At 42.6% G+C, this 27,820-nt stretch overlaps 1 protein-coding gene across 1 annotated transcript in view; it reads left to right on the top strand.

Moving 5' to 3' along the window:
• The window catches only part of NECAP2 (NECAP endocytosis associated 2), a 1,246,850-nt gene that overhangs the window by 438,562 nt on the left and 780,468 nt on the right, over positions 1-27,820 (top strand). The gene's annotated exons all lie outside the window — the stretch shown is intronic.

The following is a 27,820-nucleotide window of genomic DNA, read 5'->3' as shown; positions in this document are numbered from 1 at the left end:
CGATGAACATAGTACAGTTTTGTACCTACCATAAATGTAGATGTTCGAGTGCTAATACAGCTGCAGTCCAGGTTTCCCTCCCTCCGTCCCCTCTTGGGACAGGCCTATTGGCTAACATCTCCTCATGCAACCTGATTGGGGTATTCATTCCTGATGTATTTGCTTGCACTACTGTATTTTGATTATATGGCATTGCTTTATTACACAAATTTATGTATTGCCTTCCTTCTGGAGGCACCTGACATCTGGGGCAAGAAAAACTGAAGAAAATGGCGTCGGCTGGTTCTTTTATACCCCTGTCGCACTGATGTCAGGGAAGAGGCGACGACAACCGACGCCGGACCTAGACTTTGGAATTCGGCCGACCGAGGACCCGCCTGACGGCAGGAGAACCCATCTGTTATGACTGCAGCTGTATTAGCACTCGAACATCTACATTTATGGTAGGTACAAAACTGTACTTTTAGTGTGCTGCCACCTATATGGTAATTCACGGGTACATGTTTTTTTCCCAAAGGGGATAACTATACATTTCTCGGCATTGAGCTTGAGCCCATGGCTCTGGCACCATGCATCTGTTTCTGTAAGGCCTTTTTGTAGAGTATCCACATCATTTGGGGATTCAATAATGGCCCCCAGTTTGCAATCATCTGCAAACTTTGTTAGCCAGAGTCCCTTAGTGTTGGCCTGTACTTCAGAGAAGTAGCTACCAAACAAGAGCGGTCCCAGGACTGAACCCTGAGGTACTCCACTTGTCACTTGTCTGGAGCTGGATTTGGAGTCTGCTACTTTTACAGTGTGGGTTCTATCAGTAAGCCAGTTAGCAACCCATTGGGTGATGTAGGGATTAATGCCCAGCTTAGTAAGTTTATCTGTGATTCCAGAGTGGGGGATGGTGTCAAAGGCCTTGGCAAGGTCTAGATAGGCTGTGTGGACCACCTTACCCTTGTCCATGGCTCTGGAGACTGATTCGAAGAAGTCGGCCAGGTTCAGGAGACCAGATCGGCCCTTCACGAACCCAAACTGGGTGAGGTCCAGTGTTTGAAGGTTGCCAATATCTTTGTTTATAAGTTCCATGATAATACGCTCCATGGCCTTGCAGATAAGGCTCATCAGACTGATGGGACGGTAGTTTTCGGGATCCAAGGTGGGGACCCGCCTTGTGGAGTGGGATAACTGTAGCTCTGCGCCACTCAGTGGGCACGAAACCTGAGGTGAGGCTATGATTAAACATGACACTTAGGTGAGGTGCCATTTCATATTGTAGTTCATGTAGTACACAGCCTGGGATGCCATCTGGTCCCACGGATGCTGTATTCTCAGCTTTGGAGAGTGCGTTTTTTACCTGCATGGCCGTTATTACCGGAATTTGGCAAACTTCCAGTATTGAGATGGGCCATTTAGGGGGTGAGAGGGAGGCGAAGTTGGCACTGAATCGATCTGCCAGGATATTGGCAATATCCTTGGGATCAGTATATTTAATGTCATTCTGTTTTAGCTCAGAGCAGATCTGAGCATTGCCATTTAGATTCTTGACATAGTTATAGAAAGCCTTGTGGTTGTCTTTGGAATCTTTGGCAATTTTATTTTCGTAACTAGCTTTGGAGGATTTTATGAGAGATCTCAGTTTCTTACTGAGGCTGGTAAGGGAGTTTTTTGCATCCTGGGATTTTCCTCTCTTCTGCATCAGTTTCTTCCTTTTGTTGTGAAGTTTGTTTATGGCAGGGGACCACCAGATTGGCTTCCTTTTTTTTGGTTGAGAGCATCTTGGCTCTATTTGGGATGGCACGATTCATGCATGAGTGGATGTGCTCGTACAGTGTCTCAAGATAAGAAGGAAAAGGGGGACCAGTTCTAGACTTCTCTATTCTAAACAGCTTTCAGAAAGTTGCAGAATTCAAGACGTTAACTCTCCGAAACCGTTTTCCTCTCTTATTTCCCGAAGCCTTTTTGGTTACCTTGGACCTAAAAGATGCCTACCTCTGTATCCCTATTGCAAAGATTTCTTAAGACTTTTGTGAACTGGGACATCATTTTCAGTTTACTGATTTGACTTTTATTTCATCTTTGGAACCAAATGTTTTCACACAATGCTTAGTTGCTGTCAATAGCTTCCTGTAGGCTTCTAGATATCTATGTCTATCCATACTTAGTTTTCCGAATCAGGACACTTCAGTTCAAAAGATTCTCCAGGACGGAAACTTCACAAACAGTTTCCTTCAGATAGGATTCACTTGGAACACCTTGAACCCAGTCAGACTGTGGTATTTATAAGATGCCTTCTGTAAACTTCCAACTTTGATAGCTTTTCTTCCCCTGAAAAAGTCCAGTTTCAGACAGCTTACTTCGTATCATTCACAAATTTACAAATTACCTCAGCGGTAGAGATTCTGAGCGCCCTGGGCTCCAGAGCTTCCACGATTGAGATAATCCTGTATGTCTGACTCCACTTGAAGATACACTGTAACCACAAATCATTTTGGGCACAACACTGTTATCCCCACCTTTGTCAGTCCCTATTTTGCTTTTTGTGAGGAAAGAACAATTTTGCGTATTAGTTAGATAATCAATGTAGGGGGTTCTTTTCTTATTCCTTTCCCCTTCAAAAGCTCCCAACAGACACCTCAGATCTTGCATGTGAGGGGATGGGGCTATTCAAAGGGCATTAAAGTTCAGGGAATATAATCCAAACAAGACAGAAGAAAAATACAAACATCAAAGAGATGAAAACCTTGATCTTCACCCTTCATCACCTTTGGATTCCAGAACCTGTTTAAACCTTAAAGGAAAACTCTACCTTAGAACTAAAAAAAAAGCTATTTTTTTTACTGTATCTTTGTTTTCTGAGCTGTTTTAACACACTAAAATCACTTTGATTGCTGCTTATAGAATTTTAATTATCGTTTCTGCAAAATGGCTGTGTGACCTATCGATGTGTTCTCATTTTTCTACAAGTCTTTCACTTTCCCATAACTCATTTCAAGTTTGCTTTATATTCATGCTAGACATAAGGAAGTAGTGGCTTATTCCCATGTCACTGACATATAATGGGATTAATGTCAGTCACTGTATAATATACCTTCTGTAACAGGACTGATTCTTTTATTTCTTGAATGGCCCTCATTCATGTGCGTCTCAGAGCTCATTTTACAGTATACTAAGGAGTTATACAGCTACAACCAAAAACTAGCTAAATTGCATGGTTTGTCCAAAGTATCTTTTTGTAGTCCAAGATGAATTGACAGTCTCCTCTCTTACACTTTGGTAAATGTGTTGATACTTTACAAGAAAAAATATTTTCTGACTTTTCTCTAAATGTCACAGATATCTTTGATACTACATTTAATTTGTCTTAAAATGTATAGTAGTATAAACAACAAACATTTAAAGTTTAAAGCTTAGCATTTTAATACTGTAGTGCTGCTTATGTAAATTTGTCAAAAGAGGTGACAACTGCCTTTGAACCATATACTGAACTAATTGCTCTGTTTTGCTATGAAAAGCATAGCTACGTTGGAAGCAGCTCTTCCTGTCTGCAGTAAAGACAGTGGGAAACAGTCTCATGCCTCTCTGTCTGTTTTACAGAAACTGCTGAGCTTCTGACATCGGCAGGGCTAACTACCAGCATAAGATTGCCAGCAGTACCTGACTTAGAAATGTCTCTGTGCCAGTGGTATGCCATGCAGGTGTAGACCAATTCCTTTGCAAATTGTGAGAAGTTAAGTTTAAAAAAAAAAAGTGGATGGTCTTTCCCATCCTTTGATTCCAAGGCAAGGAAATAAAAGTTTTATAAAGCACAAGCAGGTTTCTGGTACCTATACAATACTGGAACGATATTGTAGGGAGAAAAGTAACTTGAGTCAAGTTAAACCATAGGAGAAGGTGGAGTTTTGCTTTCCTTTAATAAACAATACCACAGTCATATGCACATCAACAAGCATGGGGATACAGAGTTCTATCAGCTTTGTAGACTTACCATGATATTTTGGGTCCTTGCAGTTCAACACTGACTCTTATCTCTAAGCTGTATACATTCCCTTAGAACTGAATTCAGTGACCTGTTCAAGGTAATCAGCTGAGAACTTCACAGAAAGAGTTTTTGCCTCAACTCTGAACAAGCAGCTCAGACTTTTTTCACCAGGATTCAATGCAGGGAAGCTTGGAAAATGGACACATTCTCCTTTCCATGGAAAGGAAAATTTCTGTGCGTTTCATTTCATTTTGATGGCCCTTCTAAAGATTCAGAAAGACAATCCAAAGATGGTAATGGTGACTCCTTTTTGACCCAGACAACATTGGTTCTCCCTTCTTTTTCATCTAGTGAAGGACATTCACTAGTTGTCCGACAGGGTAGACTTGCTCACATAACAAAAGGTCTCTCTTGTTCATCCAAACCTAACAACAGTGAACCTCACAGTTTGGATAATAGTCTTCTAATTCCTTTCTGGTATCTTTCCTCTGAGGGCCTGCTACAGGTAAATAAGGAGGCAAGAAAATCTTGTATTTCAAAATGGAAAAGATTTTCTGTTTGACACAGCAGTAGAGTATAGGACCTATGTCAGATGAGGGTCCCCATTATTATCAAATATTTGTGTGAACTGCTCAACACTGGTTTAGCATACACGTCCATTAAAGTACATTTGGCATCTCAGCTTGCCTACCAATTAACCCATCCTGTTTACTCGCTTGGTGAGGTCAGTTTCTTAAACAGTGTCCTTCACATCAGGCCTCCCAGGAAATCTGTTCCCCCTTCTTGAAACCTAAGTTATGTTTTTGATAAATTAACCTTGTCTCCTTTTTGAACCAGCTTCTTCAGCATCTTTAAAATATTTTACTTAGAAACGGTTTTACTTGTGGGCTAAACATCTGCCCAGTGGTCTCTGAGTTTGTCTGTTAGCTGTCGAGCATACCTTCCTTTTTTAGTTTTTCATAAAAACAAGGTTATCCTCAAAACTAATCGTATCATTTTGCACAAAATTGCAGTGTTTGTGTGAATTAAAATTTTTAAAATGTGTAGTGCATGAAAATAAAATAAAATGGTAGCATGGTTTGTTTTCTTTTCTTTTACTGTGTGTGCCTGTCATTTTTAATGTAGTGTTTCGCCACCCAAGGAAATTATTTTCCTGTGCCCCTGTCGAGCAGAGCCACAGAAGTGATCCCTGGGGTGAATTTCCTGTTTCCCATCCAATCATCAAGATTTTTCTTGAATGCTAATGAGGAGCTCTGTTTGACGTAGATAGGTAGTCTGTTCCAGAGTATGGGAAGTCTCTGGGACAGGAACATATCCCTCCAGCATGTTCTGTTTATTGTGGTGACAAGGTTTAGGTCCCTAGAGCGTGTAGCTCGGAGGGATTGGGATTTCTTTAAGTGGAGCATGTCCAACAGCTCTGGGTTTGACATAGCTTTGTATGTTAGGCAGAGATTGCCTCTGAGTATGCGATATGCGACGGAGTACAGCTGGAGTTTTTTGAGACTGTCTGCGTAGGGCATCTGTTTGAAGCCAGTAATCCTCTTTGTGAGGTATTTCTGTGGCCTTTCCAGTTGTTGTAGATGTCTTGTGAGGTACATACCAAAAGGGGCGTTGTACTCTATAATGGGTCTAATGAGTGATGAGTAGAGGGGAACAATGACCTCTTTTTTTTGGATGAGAAACCTTTTGTGATGAGGTGAGCCACATAGAAGGATTTCCTGACCACTGTGGTGATTTGATTATCAAAGGAGAGACTACTGTCCACCTATGTCCCAAGGTCTCCTATCACATTTTTGGCATTAAGTAGACTACCAGCTATGTGGTAGTTCATGGGTACAGAGTTTTTACCAAAGGGGATGACAGTACACTTTTTGGCATTGAGCTTCAGGCCATGGCTTTGACACCAAGCATCTGTCTCAGTGAGGCCCTTTTGTAGTATGTCCATATCGTTAGGAGTTTCGATTATGGCTCCTAGTTTGCAGTCATCTGCAAACTTTGTTAGCCAAAGACCTTCTGTGTTAGTCTGTACTTCAGAGAAGTAGATACCAAACAGGAGAGGACTCAGGACTGAACCCTGTGGTACTCCACTTGTCACTGGTGTGAAGTCGGATTTGGAGTCTGCTACTTTCACAGTGTGGGTTCTGTCCATGAGCCAGTTGGCAACCCATCTTGTGACATAGAGATTTATACCTAGTTTAGTGAGCTTATCTATAATTCCAGAGTGGGGGGTGGTGTCGAAAAGCCTTGGCAAGATCTAGATAAGCTGTGTGAACCACCTTACCCTCATCTATGGCTTTGGTGACTGCTTCAAAGTCGTCAGTCCGGTTTAGGAGACATGATCTGCCTTTTACAAATCCGAACTGGGTAGGGTCCAGAGTTTGGAGATTACCAATGTCTTTGAGTTCCATGATGATACGTTCCATGGCCTTACAGACCAGGTTCGTCAGGCTAATGGGGCGGTAGTTCCCGGGGTCCGTCATGGCTCCCCCTTTGTGGAGTGGGGTAACCGTCGCGGTGCGCCATTCAGTGTTCACAAAGCCTGAGGTGAGGCTATGATTGAACATGGTACTTTGGTATGGTGCCAGTCCATTCTGTAGTTAGTGTAGAATGCAGCCTGGGATATTGTCAGGTCCCATGGATGCTGTGTTCTTTGCTTTGGAGAGTGTGGTTTTTACCTGTGCAGCCGTGATTATAGGAACTTTGCATTCTTCCGGTATAGAGATGGGCCCTCTAGGGGGTGAGAGGGGGGTAAAGTTAGCACTGAACCTGTCTGCCAGGATGTTGGCAATATCAGTTGGTTCTGTATATTTAGTGCCATTGTGCTGTAACACAGAGCAGTTCTGAGTGTTGCCATTGAGATTCTTTACATAGCTATAGAATGCTTTGTGGTTGTCTTTAGAGTCAGTGGCAAGTTTGTTTTCTTAACTAGCTTTGGAGGATTTTATGAGGGATCTCAGCTTCTTACTGAGGTTGACCAGGGAGTTCCTCCAGTCATGGGATTTTACCCCTTTTTTTTTTTTTTTTTTCTTTCTTTTGCAACAGTTTCTTTTTTCTGTTGTAGAGTTTGTTTATGGCAGAGCACCACCAGATTGGCTTCCTTTTTTTGGAGAATAGCTTCTTGGTTCTATTAGGGATAGCATGATCCATGCACTCGTGTAAGTGCTTATAAAGTACATTTGTGTAGGATTCAGCAGTCGTACCTGTATTGTCTGTCTGCATGGTTGTCATGAAGTTTGCCACTTCTGTCTTAAGAAGTGTGAAGTTGGCTTTGGAGAAGTTTTTTACTGTGGTTTCCCTAATTGGGGTGGTGGGGCGGGATGTGGATGTCTAGGGTGATTAGCTTATGGTCAGATCTGACCAATGAGGAATTGACCTCTGGTGTGGAACACCGGTTGCCCATATTGGTGATGACCAGGTCTAGGATATTGCTGCCCCTGGTGGGGGTGTGAATAAGTTGATCCAAGGCGTTGGAGTTTATGAATTCCAGAAAACATTGAGCAAAAGAGTTGGTGCATGAGTAGTTTTCCCAGTTAATGGTGGGGTAGTTGAAATCGTCCATTATTAGGGTGTTGGGTTGTACCTAATACTTTCCAGTGTATCAAGAAATGAGGAGTGGGATTCCTGGGGCATGGTGGGGGTCTGTAGCAAGCTACAATTTGGATTGCGGTCTTGCCCGGAGTTAGTTGCACTTGGATAATCTCGGATGCATTATGCTGTGCAACTAGCCTGGAGGTGTGGATATCCTTAATGAATATGGACACGCCTCCAACTTTAGTGCTTCGTTCCGGGTTAGGAGGCTGAAAGGTGTGGTATGAAATATAGCCTGGTAATGCAGGGGTGCTCTCTGGAGCTTTGAAACAGGTCTCTGTCACTGCACAGATGTCGATGTTGTCCATTTTAAGGAGTGGCTTGAGTGAGTGCATTTTGAGGTTTAGTCTTCTAGCATCGAGTTGCATTACCCTCAGATTTTGCTTGCTTGTACCTGTTATGGTGGTGAATTTGTCATTTGAAACTTGCCTAAAAAAGGCACTATAGGGGTGGCAAGATCCTTAGCCAGTATCCGGAATCCCAAGGGCGACAGGTGCAGGCCATCTCTGGCAAAGCATCGTGGTCTGTCAATCATGTCGTCCCAGGCAGACAAATACTGGATCCCCTTAGAATGACACCAGAAGCTTAACCAATTGTTGGTCAATCATTTTGTCCTTGTACTGTGATATCATTCTGGGTGATGGCAGGATGCTACTCAGGGCTAGGGTCATACCTGCCTGGGCTACAAGATCGGAGAGCTCCTCCATGTCTCTCTTCATGTAGTCCAGGGAGGTACATCTCAGGTCATTCACACCAACATGAATAATAAGTGTCATATTTGTACTTGTTGTGGAGTTACCCGAGTGCGTGCGTTATGTGGCGGATCCTGGCACCAGACAGTAACTTTCTCTTTGTTTAGCCTGGTGAGTGGAACATCAGTGTGCCTGACTATAGAGTCACATATGACTAGAGTGTTGGGTACGTTGTTGTGCCTTATGGGCTGTGGTTGAGTGGCACACTGAGTTTGAGGGCTATGTGTCATTTGGGTTGTGTTGGGGGGTGGAGTTTGCTTGCGTTTATGCTTTGGATGTCCCTGATGCTTGGGCAGGTTTTTATTGAGAGCCTCTGCGAATGTAGATGTGTGTTTTGTGTTTCTATGTGTGTGTTTTGGTGGTGTAGGTTTTGAGGGACTATGTGATGAGTGTGGTGTGGTGCAAGTGTTTACCTTCTCCTCTTGACTGTCTAGTCCAGTCTTGGGTGAAGAGAGCTTTGCTTCCAGTTTGGCTATACAAGTGCATCTATCACAGGTTGTAGTGTTGGGTGGTAGGAGGAGAGGGTTGTCTGTGTACATGAGGCAATTGCTGCATTGCCCCAAGATGCCCAGATTCATCAGGTAGACAGGAGAAATCACCGGGAGCTGACCCTTAGACATGCCTTAGACATGCCTCGACTGGTGCTTATTTATTAAGTACTAAAAACTACTTTCCTGTAGACAAGTAAGGAAAGTTGAGTGATGTAGTAATTTGCAGCTTATTTAGTGCTTACGAGTTTTGAACAAGTGCTGAGTTCAAAGAAATAGATTTGAGTCCTGAAACTAGAAAACTGGCTAGTTCTAAGAAACAAAATTAAGCTAGAAGGCTTCCCTCCAACACAGAAAGGCTTGAGGGCTCAGAAGCCCACAAACAGTCTAGACCACTTACAGGAAAGGTAGGAAACGAGCGTAAAAAAAATGTTTTTTTTTCTTTCCCAGATGCTCTCTTTGTACACAGTAGGAGTGCCTGAAATCAGAATATGATATCACTGCACTCAGTTGAGTGAGCAAATGAGCTGGGCCCAGAAGGAGTATCCAAACACAAATTTACAAGAGGGGCAGGCAGTTTCAAAGCCACCAAGATTAACTGAAATGTAATCTGTCTGTCCATCTGCCTACATTTTCCCCAAACCTGAGAATAAAGGAGAAAGAATCCTGTATTTGCTGGATGTCCACAGGCAGAGCTTGTATCTTACTTGAATAAGACAAAATTATCAAAAAATCGAATCAACTTTTTATTTCTAGGGAGTGAAAAATGTGGGCCTACTAGCTTCTAAGCAAACCTAAGTGGTTATCCCTTTCCATTTCTTCCTGCTATTCCTAACGTGGTAAAACATAAGGCTCACGTAGTACCTCAGGTGGCATCCGGCAAAAAGAAAAAGTAGCTCACTTCAGCTTATGTGATGATATCACACTGCAAAAACTATAGTAGCACAAAACCCTTCAAGATAATGTATTCCAGTTTAAATACACACAAAAACCAAGCACAATCTGTATTGTGGACCACTGATGAAATAATACACAAGAAACTTCAAGTCTGATAAATAAATAAACTTGTATTGAAGAAACAAACACTGTTATGTGCTTTCTTCCCACCATTCGAGACTTAATCAGAACAGTGTCTGCAAGTACATTCATAGTATATAAAGATATTTGAAAATAAACCAGCCAATAAAAATTACTTCCAGTGAAGTACTACAGAATTCTTAAAGTAACACTGTCAGTAAATGCAAACTATTTTGTAAGACTTATGTTTTGATTGAAATGTTTTACTACCCTATATGTGTTAAAAACACTTTTATTAAAAAAAAAAAAAAAAAAAAAAAATTAAATAATTCTTCAACAAAATACTGGCCTAAGAATACTGTATGTTTCTACATCCCAGAACTTCGCCCGAACCTCCAAAGGCAGTGGTGTTTCCATATTCATAAAGGATGCATACACCTTCAGACTAGTAGCCCAAAATAACTCATCTGAGATACTTCAGGTGCAGCTAACAATGGGTAAGACAGTGATTCAGGTTGTAGCCTGCTATAGGTCCCCAGCCATGTCCCAAGACTCTCACTCCACGTTCCTAAGCGTCCTGGAGAATATTAGGGTCCAGCCTAACACTCTTACACTGGGCGACTTCAACTACCCCTCCATTAACTGGGAAAACTACTCATGTATCAATACACTTGCCCAGTGTTTCTTGGAATTCACTAATTCCAATGCCCTGGCCCAGCTCGTTCTTATCCCCATTAGAGGTAGCATCATCCTTGAAAAATAAATGCACTGAGCCTACAAGGCTGAAGTAATCGTATAAAAACTTAGTTTAATGTAGGATAAAATAGAACTGGTAAGCACTTTCACAACCACAAAGTCGCTTCATCAGACAAACACTTCTATGGCTGGGGGTGGCCTAATGGTTAAGGTGTTTGCCTTACAAACACAAGGTGCAGGGTTTGAGTCTCACAAGGGATAATTGGCTAGGCTTAAAATAGCTCACAAGAGCAGTTAGCTTAGTACCAATCTATGAACCTATAAAAAGCATGAATATATACTTGTTGAACAATCACCTGACAATCATCTTAGTTAAGTGGAATCACCAAATATGGTATAAATACATCTCATAGAATATATATCAATTAACCTGGCTAAATGAAATGCATTTCCGATGTGGATAAAAAACAAGTAGTATTTCATATTAAAACATTGACCAAACTATAAAAACATGTAAAAAACATATAACAACTATATATGCATAAACTACAATCTGTTTAGGAGTTAAATGAGATTCAATGTCTTAGTGGACATACTTTTAAAAAGGTTTAAACATAGTAGCAACATCCTTGACCTGGTCATTACTAACATGGGCGACCATTGCTCTACACCAATAGTAAACTCCTCCCTGATTAGATCCAACCAAGAACTAATCACCTTGGAAATCCACCCCCCCACCCCCTGCCGCAAAGGTAACTACCATGAAAAACTTCTCCAGAGCTAACTTTGGGCTCCTAAAAACAGAGGTGGCTAACCTCACGGCACCCATGCAAATGGAGATCATTAGCATGACCACCGAATCATACACTAATGCACTGTACGAACACGTACAAAAATGCATAGATCTCGCCATACCCAACAGAACCAAGATGCTCTCCACCAAAAAAGGAAGCCAATCTGGTGGTCCCCTGCCATAAACAAACTCTGCAACAGGAGGAGGAAACTGATGCGGAGTAAGGTGAAGTTCCAAGACTGAAAAAACTCCCTTATCAGCCTCAACAAAAAGTTGACATACCTCATCAAATCCTCTAACGCTAGCTATGAAAACAGAATTGCAGCAGATAGTAAAGAAAACCACAAGGCCTTCTATAGTTATGTAAAGAATCTCCACGGCAGTACCCAGATTTGCTGAGCTACTGCACAATGGTACCTCCTATACCGAGCCAATAGATATTACCAATATACTGGCTGACCGATTCAGTGCCAACTTTACCCGTCTTTCCCCCCAAGGGACCAGTCACAATACCAGTAGATTGTCAGGCACCCAATATTACTGCTGCACAGGTTAAAACAGCACTGTCCAAGGCCAAGAATACAGCTTCTGTGGGACCCGACGATATCCCTGGCTGTGTTCTACATGAACTACAGAGTGAACTGGCACCTCACCTATGTGCCCTGTTCGATCATAGCCTCACATCCAGTTTTGTCCCTACCAAATGGCGCATTGCTACAGTCATCTCTCTCCACAAAGGAGGAGCGACTGCAGACCCTGGGAACTATCGCCCCATTAGCCTGACAAGTCTGATATGCAAAAGCTATGGAATGCTTCAGCATGGTCCTAATAAACAAGGATATAGGGAATCTCCAAACTCTGGATCCCACACAGTTTAGTTTTGTAATGGTTAGATCATGCCTGCTTAACTTGGTCAACTTCTTTGAGTCAGTCACCAGATCTGTGGATGAAGGCATGGTGGATCATACAGCCTACCTTGATCTGACCAAGGCCTTTGATACCATTCCCCACTCAGGAATCATAGAAAAGCTTACTAAGCTAGGCATCAATCCCTATATCACTAGGTGGGTTGCAAACTGCCTCACAGGTAGAACCCACAGTGTGAAAGTAGCTGACTTCAAGTCATACTGTGGACCAATCAGGAGTCGCTTCCCACAGGATTTGGTCCTGGTCCTCTACTGTTTGGTATCTACTTCTCTGAAGTCCAGGCCAACACGAAGGGACTCTGGCTGACAAAGTTCGTAGATGATTGCAAGTTGGGAGCTATTATTAACTCCCTAAGTGATGTTGACATTCTACAGAAAGGACTCACTGAGACCAACGACTGGTGTCAGAACCATGGCCTTAAGCTCAGTGCCAAAAAATGTGTTGTCATCCCCTTTGGGAAAAACCTGGATGTTCTTTGTGTTTCACTGTTGCAGTCATTACATTTGGGGTTATCTGCTTGCAGTAGTCCTCAGTCGGCCTCATTAACAAAGTCTTAGGTCCTGCGTCGGATGCTGTCCCTTCTTCCATGACGTCAGGTCGTCAGGAGTATAAAACATGCAGCCGATGCCATTACATCAGTCTTTTTTGCCGTGTGGTGCTCGAAGCAGAAGCAGTTCAAAAGTGCCGGTCGGCCAACTTCTGAAATTTTCATTTTCGAGTTTCAGAACTGAAGTCTTCAACTAAAGCTAAGTACCCCATTGGGGAAACTTTTTCTTGCTCCTACCAATGTCAGTAAAAGTTAATAATTGCATTACTTGTTGAAAGCAAACATCTCACAAAAATTTTCATTCGTACTGTATTCCTTGCCTGGGCCCTGACCACGACGTACCTTGCTGTCGGTTTTGTGCTTTATCTAATCAGCGCCCTGTCCGTCGTCTGTATATTTTTACCTCTAAATATTTTGGTTCTTGGTTTAATTATCCAGAAATGTCATCTGTTAGCTGTCTGACTACCGGGATTCCAAAAAAACGCATAGATAAAGACAGAGACAGGCCGCCTAGGTCCAAAGCTGCCGATGATGCTTCTCCTAAGCCAGTCGCCAGTTCACTGGTACTCAGTGAGGTGCTTTCGCAGCCCCTGATACCCACTACTTTTGATTTGCAGGCCTCTACTGAGACCCATTTGGAGTCCGGTATGCCACGAGATGTTTCAACTGTGGAACCTGGATGTCTCTACCTTGGATGGGTCCAGAGCCACTGTGCAGGCACCAGCTTCTGAGGGTGTATTCAGGCCTACGGACTTGCATATTAAACCGATGCCTCCTTCATTTAGGCCTAAATCTCGAGCCATGCCTAAGAAACCAATGCCCAGGTCACATGCTCAGGCCTCTATGCTTAAAAAAACAAATAAGAATGGCTGAAGATCTTATAATTTAATCAGAGGAAGCCAACCCCCCCCTTCTAAGAGACCTAGGACTGAAGTTGTTTATGAATCTTCTGACCAGGATTCTGATTTTTCTGATGATCTGTATTTGCCCTCATCTACTTATGAGGATTCTGATGCAGAGGACTCTTTTCCCTCTGCTTCTTCTCCAGAGGATTTTTCTTTTGGTGAAACCTTACATACTCTAAGGGAGTATTTCCACTGGGAAAGCCAGGATTTTTCTGATTCAAAAAAGAGGCTTAGGGATTTCTTACTCCTGCCTCAGCATAGGCCTTTAGCTATACCTCCTGTACTAGACACATTGTTGATGATGCCTTTTCAGAATCTAGTTTGGCCCCCTGATTCTTTCCCTCTTGCTCCCAGAAAACCTGACAGATATTACAGGGTTCCTGATTCACACACGTTTCTTTTTAAAAATCATATTGCGGATCCAGAGACTATTTCACAGGGCCCCAAGGGCATTAAGGCTTCTACTGCTAAAAATCCTACCCCTTCTGATAGAGACTCCAGGGCACTGGATAGATGGGATAAGAAGGTTTACACTTCTGCAGCCTTGGGCTTTAAACTGCCAGTTTCATATGTTAAAGTATCAACAACATCTTATGGGGTTGCTTAAACAGACAATGATGTTGATTCCTGACTTTGCTGAAAATAAAGAATTACAGGATTTAATGCATTCTGCTGAACAGGTTGGTAAACATACTTTGCAATGTGGATTTGATTCATTAGAGGCCTCTTGCAGGGCTACTGTTACTGGGTCTGTGCTCAGAAGGAATGCTTGGCTTAAGGAGCAATCTTTGCCTGATCATGTTAAAGCTAAACTGTTGGATGCTCCCTTAAATCAGGACCGCCTGTTTGGCAACAAAGCCGAGGATGTTCTTAAAAAGATGGAAGATGAAGCTAAATCTATGCAAACTGTTAAAGATTTCTTGCAAGTTCACCCTCTTAGATTTAGTAGGCATTGGCCCTCTAAGAATTGGTCCTTTTCAGCCCCTTCCAGGTTTTCTCAAGCCAAACCCAGACGCAGCAGAAATCCCAGATTTCAGTCCCGGGGAGACACAAGACTACGTAGTGAGGGATTTCCGCACCCAAATCTGGGAGTAGTATGACTCCCCCCTATGGAAAACTGTCTCAATGACTTGCTTTTATAACTTCCAAGCACTTCCCAACTGAATGCTCCTTTAGGCGGAAAGATTGGTCTGCAGGCCAAAAACTGGGAACTCATTACCCAGGACAAATGGGTTTTACGTGTAGTGTCCCAAGGATACAGATTTCACTTCCACACGTTACCAACACCAAGTGGGTTGCCAGATCTACCCCCAAATCAGTGGGCAGAGGCCCAAAATCAAGTTCTCTCTCTCTTAAGCATGGGGGCTATTCAGTTGGTATCAGAAGAGGAAAAGGGACAAGGTTTCTATTCCAGACTTTTCCTGGTGCCCAGAAAAGGCAATACATGGCGTCCTATCCTTGACCTTTCTTCTCTAAACACCTTTCTGGTGTTTCCAAAATTCAAAATGCTGACTCTTCACCAACTGCTTCCTATGCTAGGCAAAGATGCATGGTTGGCAACACTAGACTTAAAAGAAGCATACCTGCTCATCCCTATCAGAGAGTCTTGCAGAAGATACCTACGCTTCAAAGCAGGCTACGTGCACTGTCAGTTCTTTGCACTGCTCTTTGGCTTATCTACTGCGCCCAGGGTATTCACAAAGTGCCTAGCTCCAGTCATTGCATTTTGCAGGCAAGTAAATATTCAAATATACCCTTACCTGGACGATTGTCTCATTCAGGCAGAAAGCCAGGACATACTTTTGAATCATCTGGCCTTTGTTCAAAGGGGCTGACTTGTCTGGGGTACACCATAAACGAAAAGAAATCACACCTGGTACCCTGTCAACAAATTATATTCCTGGGAGCAAGCTTGAATACAACTTCCTAGATGGCTTTCCTCACGCCAGAGAAACGGATTCATTTGACAACCTACTTCAAACAAGTGGCCACAAAAACCCAGCTATCTGCAAGGCAAATACTGCAAGCCTTGGGGTTCCATGGCCTCCTGCATTCTTCTAATTCCATATGCAAGGCTGCATATGAGGAAACTACAATGGTATCTCACAAGCCTATGGTGTCAATATTCACAGGATCTAGAAGCAATGATTCCTATCATACCTTGCCTACGCCTAGAGTTCCTTTGGTGGGCAGAGGCCTGCCACCAAAACAGGGGACTACCATTCACACTACCCCTGCCGCCCAAACCTTAACAGACGCATCAGACTATGCATGGGGGGCTCACCTGGCAGGGAAGTGCATTCAGGTCAAATGGAACCCAAGTCAAATGCACCTGCATATCAATCAAAAAGAAATGTTAGCTGTACAGAATGCTCTGACAGCCTTCAAGGACCACATTCTTCCAGGACAACTGATGGTAAAGACGGACAACACCACTGTCATGTGGTACATAAACAAGCAGGGGGGTACACATTCTTACCCCCTCTGCAGACTAGCCATGGCATTAGCTACCAAGTGAACCTCAACACCAAAGGAATGAAGAAAGAGGTCGGACCCAAAATGGAATTTATTGCGAACACCACGAACATAAAAAACAAACAGCAGCTCAACACAGCAGCTCAACAGAGTCGATTAACCTAGGTTTCGTCCTGTGTGGACTTCTTCAGAATAAAAAAGTTAACCATGAAGTTCACTTAAATAGGGCTAAACATCAACCCCACCCATGTCATTAATCAATCAATTATCTAATCTAACAGTAAAAATGAAAATGGGTTAAAAAGACAAACACAATCATATAAAATATATGTATAAATGTGTAAAAATTAAAATATATGTAGTATTAACAGTAAATACTACTTATACATACATATAACTTGAACCAAAAATGATAAACTACATTCCATATGCAATCAATACATTAAAAAAATAGCCCAAAATATGTTTGAGCTTGAGAACAGGCTTGATTGTGCAGCAATCATTTAGCCCTGGATGACTATATGCATCCAATCTAAGTTGCCATCTAAGCTCACATAAATCTAAGTGCACCTCTAAAGTTCTACCCTGTAAATCATACCTGATTTGTTGCAGTATACAAAATTTAAAAGAATGGTCTAAACAAGTAGAAATGTGCCTGGCTAATGCATTGGTTAATTTTAGATGTTTTATGTCTAATAAGTGCTCTCTAACCCTTTCTCTAAAATACCGGCAAGTTTTTCCCACATAAAAAGCAGGGCATACTTGACACTTGGCCAAATAAACAACATTCTTGGTATAACAATCAGAGTGTCCTGTGATATGAATACGATGTTGATTAAAGGTTAGAATGCTGCCTGATGTCAGTATATGTTCACAAATAGTACATCTCCCACATTTAAAATTGCCAAATACCCTGCTATTACATTGACTTGGGGATAGAGAACATCTTTCAAAAATCTCTTTTAAGGATGTATCCTTCCTATATATAAACTTAGGTGCCAAGGCCATTTTTGCTACTATATTTTTATCCATTTGCAAAATACCCCAAATCTTGTTAACCATACCCGTTATATATTCAGAATCAAAATTGTAAGTTAAAATATAATACAGTGGATGTTCATTTGGTCTTCCTAGATTTCCTAAATTAACAGATGTAATACTAGACTTGTCACCTTTAAGAATGGGAATGTAAAAAACAGTATCCCTTTTATATTTGACCTCTTTGAACAATTCTGAACATAATTCCTTTGGATATCCTCTGTTTAAAAACAAAGTATTCATAAAATTCAATTATTCTACGAAATCCTCCTCCTCGCTGACCATCCTGGCAGCTCTCACCGTTTGGCCCTTTACTATGGCTCTTTTTTGGTGCCTTGGATGCCAGCTGCTATATTGGAGGTATGAATTTGAAAAAGTGGATTTTCTATATATGTTAGATTTTATCATTTGTAATGTCTTATCAAAGGTTAATCTGACATCCAAGTATGTGATATTATTCATATCAAAATCATAGGTAAATCTTAGAAACCAAACTGAATTATTAATATATTCTAAAAAAGCATCTAAGACAACTCGCTCACCTTCCCATATAATAAATATGTCGTCAAGGTAATGCGTGTATAATTTAATGTACTGTCTGAATTCACTGGTAAAAACATAATTTTGCTCCCAATATGCCATGATATAATTGGCATAAATTAGCACAAGGCCCATAGCTACACCAGTGTATTGCTTAAATAGGTGCCCTTCAAAAAATATAAAATTATTTTTCAAAACTGCTTCCATAAGTTTGACAAAAACATTAATCTTATCTTGTTCAAAATTACCTGTCACCAGCAATTGTTCCTCTAACCATGTGAGACCAATATTGTGGGGAATAACTGAGAACAAATTACACACATCTACGGTAAGAAAGCTCAAGTGACTATTACACTTAAATTTTTTAACCCTTTCCAAAAAATCCCAAGAGTCCTTTGTTATGTATGGGAAAGCATTTAATCCTTGTTTCATATGATGATCTAAAAATTGACTTATGAAACAAGTTTTGCACCTCTTGCCATCTACAATAGGTCTGAATTTAACGTTATCCAACCCTTTATGTATCTTGGGTATTCCAAAAATTCCACAAATTACTGGGTATGGGTTACACATAAATTCATACTCAACTTCATTTAATTCCCCTTGAAACAACATGTCTTCTAACATGAGGTCCAATTTTTTAAAAGCAATATTGATTTCATTAATACTGGTTTCTACGTAATTGTCATTCATAAGCATAGTCATCATAATATTACTGTAATCATTGTTATCAACTATGACAACCCCATTGCCTTTATCAGGCTTCATTATATGTATATTGTCAACCTTTTTTAAATTATTCAGCAATGTGCACTCAAACTCTGTTAAATTCAGACATGGTTGTCTTGTAGTTTTCTTATAGTAATCCCTAATGTCAAGCTCACACACTTTTTCAAAGGTAGCTATAACAGGGTTGAGGGGAGGATTAAAAATACTTGGTTTTGTCATAGACCCTTGTCTGTTAACCACACTAACCCCATCAAAGAACACTCTCAAATTCATTTTCCGTACAAATAATTTTAAATCAATTAAGGCATCAACCAGTGTGCCCCTTCTACACGGAACAAAGGTAAAACCCTTGGAAAATAAATTGACATGCTCAGTATTGAAACTATAATTGGAATAATTAAATAACTTAAAGTCACCGGTAGCATTTTCCATAATAATAGGGTTACTTAAAAACCCATTATGTTCCCCTTGTGGCGACTTACTTCCTAATTCGTCACCCTCTAGGGACGTTCCATTTAGTGTAATATTCTCAGCACCCTCCTGTAAAAACAACGAACCATCATATATATTTACATCTTCCCTTTTCTCAGTACTGACGGTTCACACATGTTCATTATATGTGTCATTAAATATCGCTTCCATCCCATCCTTACTGACCAACACTTCTGAATAATCAATAACACTTACACTGCTGGGAGAAAAACTTTCCACAACACTATAACAGTTGTGTGGTTCTATGCCTTCGCTTACAACCACATCACCAGTAACTCCCTTAACAGAATAAACACTTAAATTTAATAAATCATCATGTACAGTAATAGAATTAGTAGTCACCTCTGTAAGGCTACTGTTTAAAGTCAATAAATCTGGCGCATTAATGTAAGCATTATCAAAATCTTGCGCCGTCGCCTTACATGCTTCAGAGGATTTTACATTAAAGTTCACATCATTCAGATGATTAAAACATTCATTGCTTATGACTAATGTCCTTTGGACGACAGAGTCTTCGGGAATAAAGTTACTAATCTCAGAATTCACACCAAATTCCGTGTAAGCTGATTCATGACCTGAAATAACATCATTCCTCACCTCCTCGTTTTCCAACCACCATTCCGGTGATTGCTGGCAGTGTACCCCGCTTTTGGCCGGGCACCCATCCCATGAAAATCTTTTTCCTCGTGGGATACCTCTCTGTTTCGTATCCTTTCGGAACGCCTTATCCCTTCTCCTAAAGGGCTCCCACCATCAAACCTCACATTTTTATCGCCACTACCTTTCTCTGACGTCATCTCCGCTTCGTCATCGGATGTTTGATTGGTGGAAGACCTATTACTATGGATGTCCTTCATGGATGCATCTGCAGTCATAACAAGTGGGTTGTCCTGTCGTCAGGCAGCCCTGCAGTCGGCCGGATTCCAAAGTCCGGGTCCGGCTTCGGCTGATGTCGCACTCCACCCGACGTCATCTCTGTTGGTCTTCGGGTATAAAAGCATCAGCCGACGCCATTTTCCTCTGTCTTTCTTGCCGCGTGGCGCCCGAAGCAGAAGCTGTTCGCAAGTGCCGGTCGGTCGGATCCAGAGATTACTTCTACCGAATACTCTTCGAAGACTTCTAAAGCTAAGTACCCCGTTGGGGACTCTTTCTTGCCTCAGCCGATGTCAGAAAAAGTTAACAATTGTTTAACCTGTGGGAAACAAATACCTCATAAAGATTTCCACTCTTACTGTCTGCCTTGTTTAGGCCCAGCCCGACGTAGCAGCCTGTTCGCCTGTGCCTCTTTCAACCGGCGAGCGGCTTAGGCGTCGGTCGGAGTTGCAGAACAGTTTTTCGGTACTGATTTTGCGTACATTATGCCGTCGGATCCTCCGACTACCCAATCTTCAAAGCAAAGATAAAGACCGACACTCGCGGTCCGCGGTTTCGGCGAAACCACGGCAAAACAAACCGAGTGTCTCGGTTTCGGCGAAACCGAAAACTGCTCAAAGTACAGCTGAACCTATTCTTACAACTGAGGCCCCTGCTACAATTCTTGAATCGACCTCAGAAATTTTACCCACTACGGTGGTTGACTTATCAGACACCCCCTTGGATGTCTCTACCCCAGCACGTGGTGCTGCTAGGCCTCCAGCAGCCATGTCCATTAAGGCCTTCGCCAGGGCTAAAGCAGCCAAGACTACTAAATCAGTGCCTGTTAAACCCCCCTCATCCAGGCCCTCTTCTAGTTCTCAAATGCTTTCTTTGGCAGAAGATTTAATTTCTTTAATTAGAGGATCTCAATCTCACCCAGACAGGGCCTCTCAGCCCCAGAGAAGAGACCTAGGGCAGAGCCCCTGAGCCAGTGTCTTCTGATGATTCTGCTGATGAATCAGACATAACTGACCAGCCTGAGGCTCCCTTCTCCAATTTTGAAGATTCTGATGCTGAAGAATCCATTCCAGCTGCTTCCCCACCAGAAGAATTCTCCTTTGGAAACCTTGCATGCCATGCGAGAACAGTTCAATGGCAGCAACAGGATTTTTCAGACTCCAGAAAAGACTTAGGACCTTTCTGCACCTCCCACAGCACAGGCCCTTAGCTATACCTCCTGTTCTCTCTGTGGTGGATGATGCTTTCAATGATGTTTGCTCCGCTCCAGATTCGTTACCCCAGCCCCTGACAAACCAGACAGATTTTACAGGGTGCCAGATACTCATCACCACCTTTACAAGGCCCCACTTGCAGACCCAGAAACTATATCCCAGGGTCCCAAGGCAGTAGCCGCGACCACAGCTAAAAACCCTATTCCTTCTGAAAGGGAAGCAAGGTCACTAGACAGATGGGGTAAAAGGTCTACACTTCAGCTACTCTCTCAGCTAGAGCTTTAAACTGTCAGTTTCACATGATACAATACCAAGAGTTTATGCTTGATCAGTTAACTAAGAAACTAACTACTGATGAATCTCTTGATAAGAAATATGTATTAGAGATGGTAAATAACATACAACAGGTTAGCAACCATTCCTTAAAATGTGGCTATGATGCACTGGAGGCTTCATTTAGATCAGCCATGACAGGCACAGTGATAAGAAGGCATGCATGGCTAAAGGAACAAGCTTTACCGGATCATGTTAAAGCTAAGTTGCTAGATGCTCCTATGGACAAGACAAGTTTGTTTGGTACACCTGCCCAGCAGGTTATGAAGAAAATGGAAGAAAAGGCAAAATCTGTTCAAACTGTTAAAGATTTCTTGCAGGTTCAACCCCAAGGTTTAGCAGGAACTGGCCTGCCAAAAATTGGTCCTTTCCTGACTCCACAAAATTACAAAGGGGCAGGAATAGGCGTTCCAGAGGCAGAAACCAAACCAGAGGAGGTGCCTACAGAGGGCGACAGTGGCAAGGTAACAACAGAGGCACAGACACAGCCACTGCCACTACATCAGCACAACCACAGTGACTTAATCCTAAATCCGCCTACCAGGGAACAAATAGCAGCTCCTCTAGGCGGAAAGTTAACCTTATTTTCAAAGAACTGGCACTACATAACAAAAGACAAGTGGATTTTACAAACCATAGATCAAGGTTACGGTTTCACTTCCACACTTTACCAGTCAAAGAGGAATGCCAAATCTACCTCCAAATCAAAAACAGAGGCTCTCACAGATAATGGAGTTAGCAAACATGAGAGCTGTGGAAAGAGTGCCAACAGCAGAACAAGGAAAGGGTTCTACTCCAGACTATTCCTAGTTCCAAGAAAGGAAAAATGTTGGAGACCAATTCTAGACCTGTCCACCTTAAATACATACATCATTGTCCCAAAATTCAAAATGCTGACCCTCCAGCAACTTCTTCCCATGCTGGGCAAGGAGTCTTGGCTGGTAACTCTAGATCTCAAGGAGGCATACCTGCACGTCCCCATTCGACCAATCTGCAGAAGATACCTCAGATTTCTTGCAGGATCAGAGCACTATCAATTCTCAGCATTGCCCTTTGGCTTATCTACTGCCCAGAGTATTCACAAAATGCCTGGCATCAGTAATCGCCCATTGCAGACTACAGGAATTCAAATTTACCCATACCTGGGCGACTGCCTGCTACAAGGGGACAACAAAAGCAAGCTGACAACAGATTTACAAAGGGTCATTTACTTGCTACAAGGACTGGGATACACAGTCAATTTACAAAAGTCAAGGCTGATACCATCCCAAACAAGGACATTCTTGGGCGGAATTGGACACAGTACAACAAATGGCATTCCTGACTACAGAAAAACAAAAGAACTTCCTCTTTACTTCTTGGCACTAACAAAACTGAACAAGTTAACAGCAAGAAAATTTCTACAGGCCTTGGGCTTCATGGCATCATGCATAATCTTGGTCCCATTTGCCAGACTACATATGAGAAACTACAGTGGTACCTAAAGAATTTATGGTCCCAACACAGACACAGTCTAGAAACAGAAATCCCACTAATTCCATGCTTAAAACAGGAGTTCCTATGGTGGGCTCAGGCATGCCAGTCAAACCCAGGCCTGCCCTTCGCAGATGTCAACCAAGCCAGACCATCACAACAGGCGCTTCAGACCTAGGATGGGGGGCCCACATGCTGAACAAATGCGTGCAAGGATTGTGGACACAGGATCAACTTCACCTGCACATCAATCTAAAAGAAATGCTGGCAGTAAAACTGGCAATCCAAAAGTTCAAACCATTCCTCAAAGAGGACCAGTTGATGATAAGGACAGACAACACCACAGTCATGTGGTACATCAACAAACAGGGAGGCACTCATTCATACCCGCTATGCAGAATGACCTTGGAGCTGTGGACCCTGGCACTCAGCTACAACATTCAGTTACAGGCAATATTTGTACGGGGAAAGACAATACTCTAGCAGACATACTAAGCAGAACCACTTGGATGCCCACGAATGGAAGTTGCACCGGACATCTTCAAGACCATCTCAAAGAAATGGGGAATGCCACAGATAGACCTATTAGCATCACCTCTCAATCACCAGCTCAAAAATTCTGCACAAGGACATTCCACCCACTAGCATGGAAAGTGGACTCACTCTCCTTCAACTGGAAAGGCCTAACAGCATATGCATTCCCACCTCTTCCTTTGATACACAAGGTACTACTAAAAATCAAGGAAGAGCGTCCAAGGATAATCCTGATAGCCCCAAACTGGCTAAGACAACACTGGTACCCACTACTGAAGAGCATGTCTCGGAACAACATGTGGCCAATACCCTGATGCCTTTGATGTTAACTCAGAACAACTACAGCATCATACATCCAAACCTAAAAGCTGCAACTGACTGCATGGAACATCACATAGCAGCAGCTAATCCAGAACTTTCCCAAAGAGTTAAAGACATTATTCTTGAAGCACAGACCTTCAACAAGAAAGAACTATGCTGGAAAATGGAAAAGGTTTGTCATTTGGAGTACCGAAAGAGGAAAAGATGTGTCAAACATAGATATGCCTAACATTCTGGAGTATCTGGCGAACTTCTTCATTCAGGCCTGTCCTACTCCTCCATCAAGATACATGCATCAGCTATTTCAGCAGAATACAGCTTTGATCCACCTGTTTTTCACCCATTGCTCAGGCAGTTCCTCAGAGGAATCAAGAATGTAAAACCTCCAAGGAAACCACCATTACCAGCTTGGGACTTAAACTTTGTGCTAGAAAAGTTGACACTAGCACCCTTTGAACCAGCAGCAACAGCAGACCTACAACACCTGTCATGGAAAACTGCTTTCCTACTGGCAATTACTTCAGCAAGGAGGGTTTCAGAACTACAGGCCTTAATGGCAGTGCAACCCTTCCTAATCTTCCACCAAGATAGTGTCTTGAGGACTAATCCTACATTTATGCCTAAGGTGGTATCCAGAGTATCTTTAAACCAGGCAATCCACCTACCTACCTTCTTTCCCAACCCACAAAACAGAGGGAAAGAATACTGCATACCTTGGATGTACATAGACAGCTGCGCTACTACTTGGACAGAACAAAAAATAGCAGAAAGACTGACCAACTTTTGTAGCCTATGCAACAGGAAGGGAAGGAAAAGCTATTTCCAAACAGACAATCTCCAAATGGATAGGAAATTGCATACGATACTGTTACTCCTTCCATGGAAAACCAATTCCACAGAACATAAGACCTCATTCTACAAGGGCAACAGCCACTACCACAGCCTTCTTACGAGGAGTGGCAACCAAAGACATTATTGAGGCTACTTGGACCTCCGTGCATACATTTGCCAAGCATTATAATTTGCCTCTTTATTCCAGATCCCGAGCAGGGTTTGCCACTGCTGTACTGCAAGGGATCCTAAACACACCATAATCTACCTTTTCCTCCTCCCTAGTTGGCTATGGTATTCTACCCACTTGTTATGACTGCAGATGCATCCATGAAGGACATAGTACAGTTTTGTACCTACCATAAATGTAGATGTCCGAACTGGATAGCATCTGCAGTCAGGATTACCTCCCTCCTTCCCCTCTGTGGTACTCCTAGGGTGTTTACCCTCCTAATAGCTAGCTGTCGGGGGGGAGTCTTTTATGGTGTATTTGTTTGTATATATGTACATATATGCTTATTGTTGTGTTTACCTCTATCTATTTGGAAACATTGGCATCTATCCAAATTTTACCCTGCAAGAGGGCTACTGGCATCTGGGGCAAGAAACACTGAGGAAAATGGCGTCGGCTGATGCTTTTATACCCGAAGACCAACAGAGATGACGTCGGGTGGAGTGCGACATCAGCCGAAGCCGGACCCGGACTTTGGAATCCGGCCGACTGCAGGGCTGCCTGACGACAGGACAACCCACTTGTTATGACTGCAGATGCTATCCAGTTCGGACATCTACATTTATGGTAGGTACAAAACTGTACTTTACGTTGGTTACCCTTCGACTGTGGGTAAACACTGTCCAATTTGTAAATTCTAATATCCCGTTGTATTTTTTTGTCTCTTTTTATTGAACATAGAACCACAACTACGTTCAACATCGTCAATGATGTTGGTCTAATTAGTGTAATACTGTTCAAAAAGTAAGTCCTTAGTAATATTGTCATTGATACGCTCAAGATCAGATAAATAAATGTCGATTTTTTTTATTATTGAATTTAACCATAATGTCCATAATGGCCAAACCACTCTTATTAAAAAGCGTGTGTAATTCATTGATCATTTCCGTATCACCATTAATACCATTAGGGTACCTCCACACACGCAAACCTTTTGGTACCAGCCCCAGCTCAATATTCCTAGCCAAACAAGTGGCCACAAAAACCCAGCTATCTGCAAGGCAAATACTGCAAGCCTTGGGGTTCCATGGCCTCCTGCATTCTTCTAATTCCATATGCAAGGCTGCATATGAGGAAACTACAATGGTATCTCACAAGCCTATGGTGTCAATATTCACAGGATCTAGAAGCAATTATTCCTGTCATACCTTGCCTACGCCTAGAGTTCCTTTGGTGGGCAGAGGCCTGCCACCAAAACAGGGGACTACCATTCACACTACCCCCTGCCGCCCAAACCTTAACAGATGCATCAGACTATGCATGGGGGGCTCACCTGGCAGGGAAGTGCATTCAGGTCAAATGGAACCCAAGTCAAATGCACCTGCATATCAATCAAAAAGAAATGTTAGCTGTACAGAATGCTCTGACAGCCTTCAAGGACCACATTCTTCCAGGACAACTGATGGTAAAGACTGACAACACCACTGTCATGTGGTACATAAACAAGCAGGGGGGTACACATTCTTACCCCCTCTGCAGACTAGCCATGGCATTAGCTACCAAGTGAATCTACAAGCGGAATTCCAGCCAGGAAAACTAAATACACTGGCAGGCAGACTAAGCAGAAACCTCATGGACCCACATGAGTGGAAACTGGAACCAAGAAATTTCAACATGTTGACAAGCAAGTGGGGGGAGCACAGATATAGACCTGTTTGCCTCACCCCAGAACCATCAGTTGGACAAATTTTGCACAATGATTCCCCACAAGCTAGCTTGGAAAGTGGATGCTCTGTCCTTCAGTTGGAAAAACCTATCAGTTTATTCCTTTTCTCCTCTGCCTCTGCTCCCCAAGGTACTACTAAAGATCAAACAGGATAAGCCAAGGATGATTTTAATTGCACCAGACTGGCCACGCCAACACTGGTACCCCCTCTTGCACAGTGTGTCACGCTTGGCCCCATGGCACCTACCTCAGACAGACTCCTTCCCTGTTGTCTCAGCAGGAGAACCAGATTCTGCACCCTCAGCTGCAAACCCTGAACCTAGCAGCCTGGCTAATTACCTAATCTCTCCTTTACCACCCCTCAGTAAATCATTGATGTATATCATTTTAGAGGCAAGGAGGCCTAATACTAGAAAATCTTACCCTGCAAAATGGAAAAGATTTTGTGCCTGGAATCAGTCTCAAGGGATGAGCGCAGCAGTGCCCAATTTACCTCAGCTTCTACAATACTTGACTGAGATGCTTCATAAGGGCTTGTCCTTTTCCTTCATCAAAATTCATGCCTCAGCCATTTCAGCTCATTAAGCACAGAGCCTCCCCTTTTCTCTCACCCACTGCTCAAGCAGTTCCTCAGAGGGGCCAAAAATTTAAGGCCACCCAGGAGAGCTCCAACTCCAGCCTGGGACCTTAACTTTGTCTTGGAGAAACTCACCCTTCCTCCCTTCGAGCCGGCTGCTACTGCAGATTTAAAATTCCTTTCCTGGAAAAACGGCTTTCCTTTCAGCAATCACTTCTGTAAGAAGGGTATCTGAATTACAGGCCTTTATGGCAGTGGAGCCTTTCATCATCTTTCATGCGGACAGGATGTCCCTCAGAACCAATCCCTCCTTCATGCCCAAGGTGGTATCCAGTGTGGCTCTTAATCAGTCCATTCATTTGCCTATCTTCTTTCCTAACCCACAGAACAAAGGGGAACAGATACTGCACTCCTTAGATGTGCACAGACAACTTAGATTTTACTTGGACAGGACTAAACCTCAAAGGAAATATGAACAACTGCTGGTGGCATTTGCTGCAGGGGCAGAGGGGAAAGCTATTTCAAAGCAAACCATTTCAAAATGGATAGACCACTGCATTCATTTCTGCTGTAAACACCATGGAAAAAACCTATCCCACAGGGCATCAGACCCCATTCAACCAGGGCTGCATCTACCACCTCAGCCTTTCTCAGGGGAGTCCCTACCAGGGACATCCTAGAAGCTGCTACCTGGAGTTCTGTACATACCTTCACCAAGTATTATCATTTGCCCATTTTCTCTTAAATCCAGAGCTGGCTTTGCCACTGCAGTCTTGCAGGGCCTCATAGCTGGTCCTAGTTCTATTTAA

Source organism: Protopterus annectens, chromosome 2.part0 (assembly GCF_019279795.1).
Source record: "Protopterus annectens isolate FY-2018-M chromosome 2.part0, PAN1.0, whole genome shotgun sequence".
NCBI lineage: Eukaryota > Metazoa > Chordata > Ceratodontiformes > Protopteridae > Protopterus > Protopterus annectens.
The sequence above is the reverse complement of the archived record's forward strand: the minus strand, read 5'-3'. Positions and strand labels throughout refer to the sequence as shown.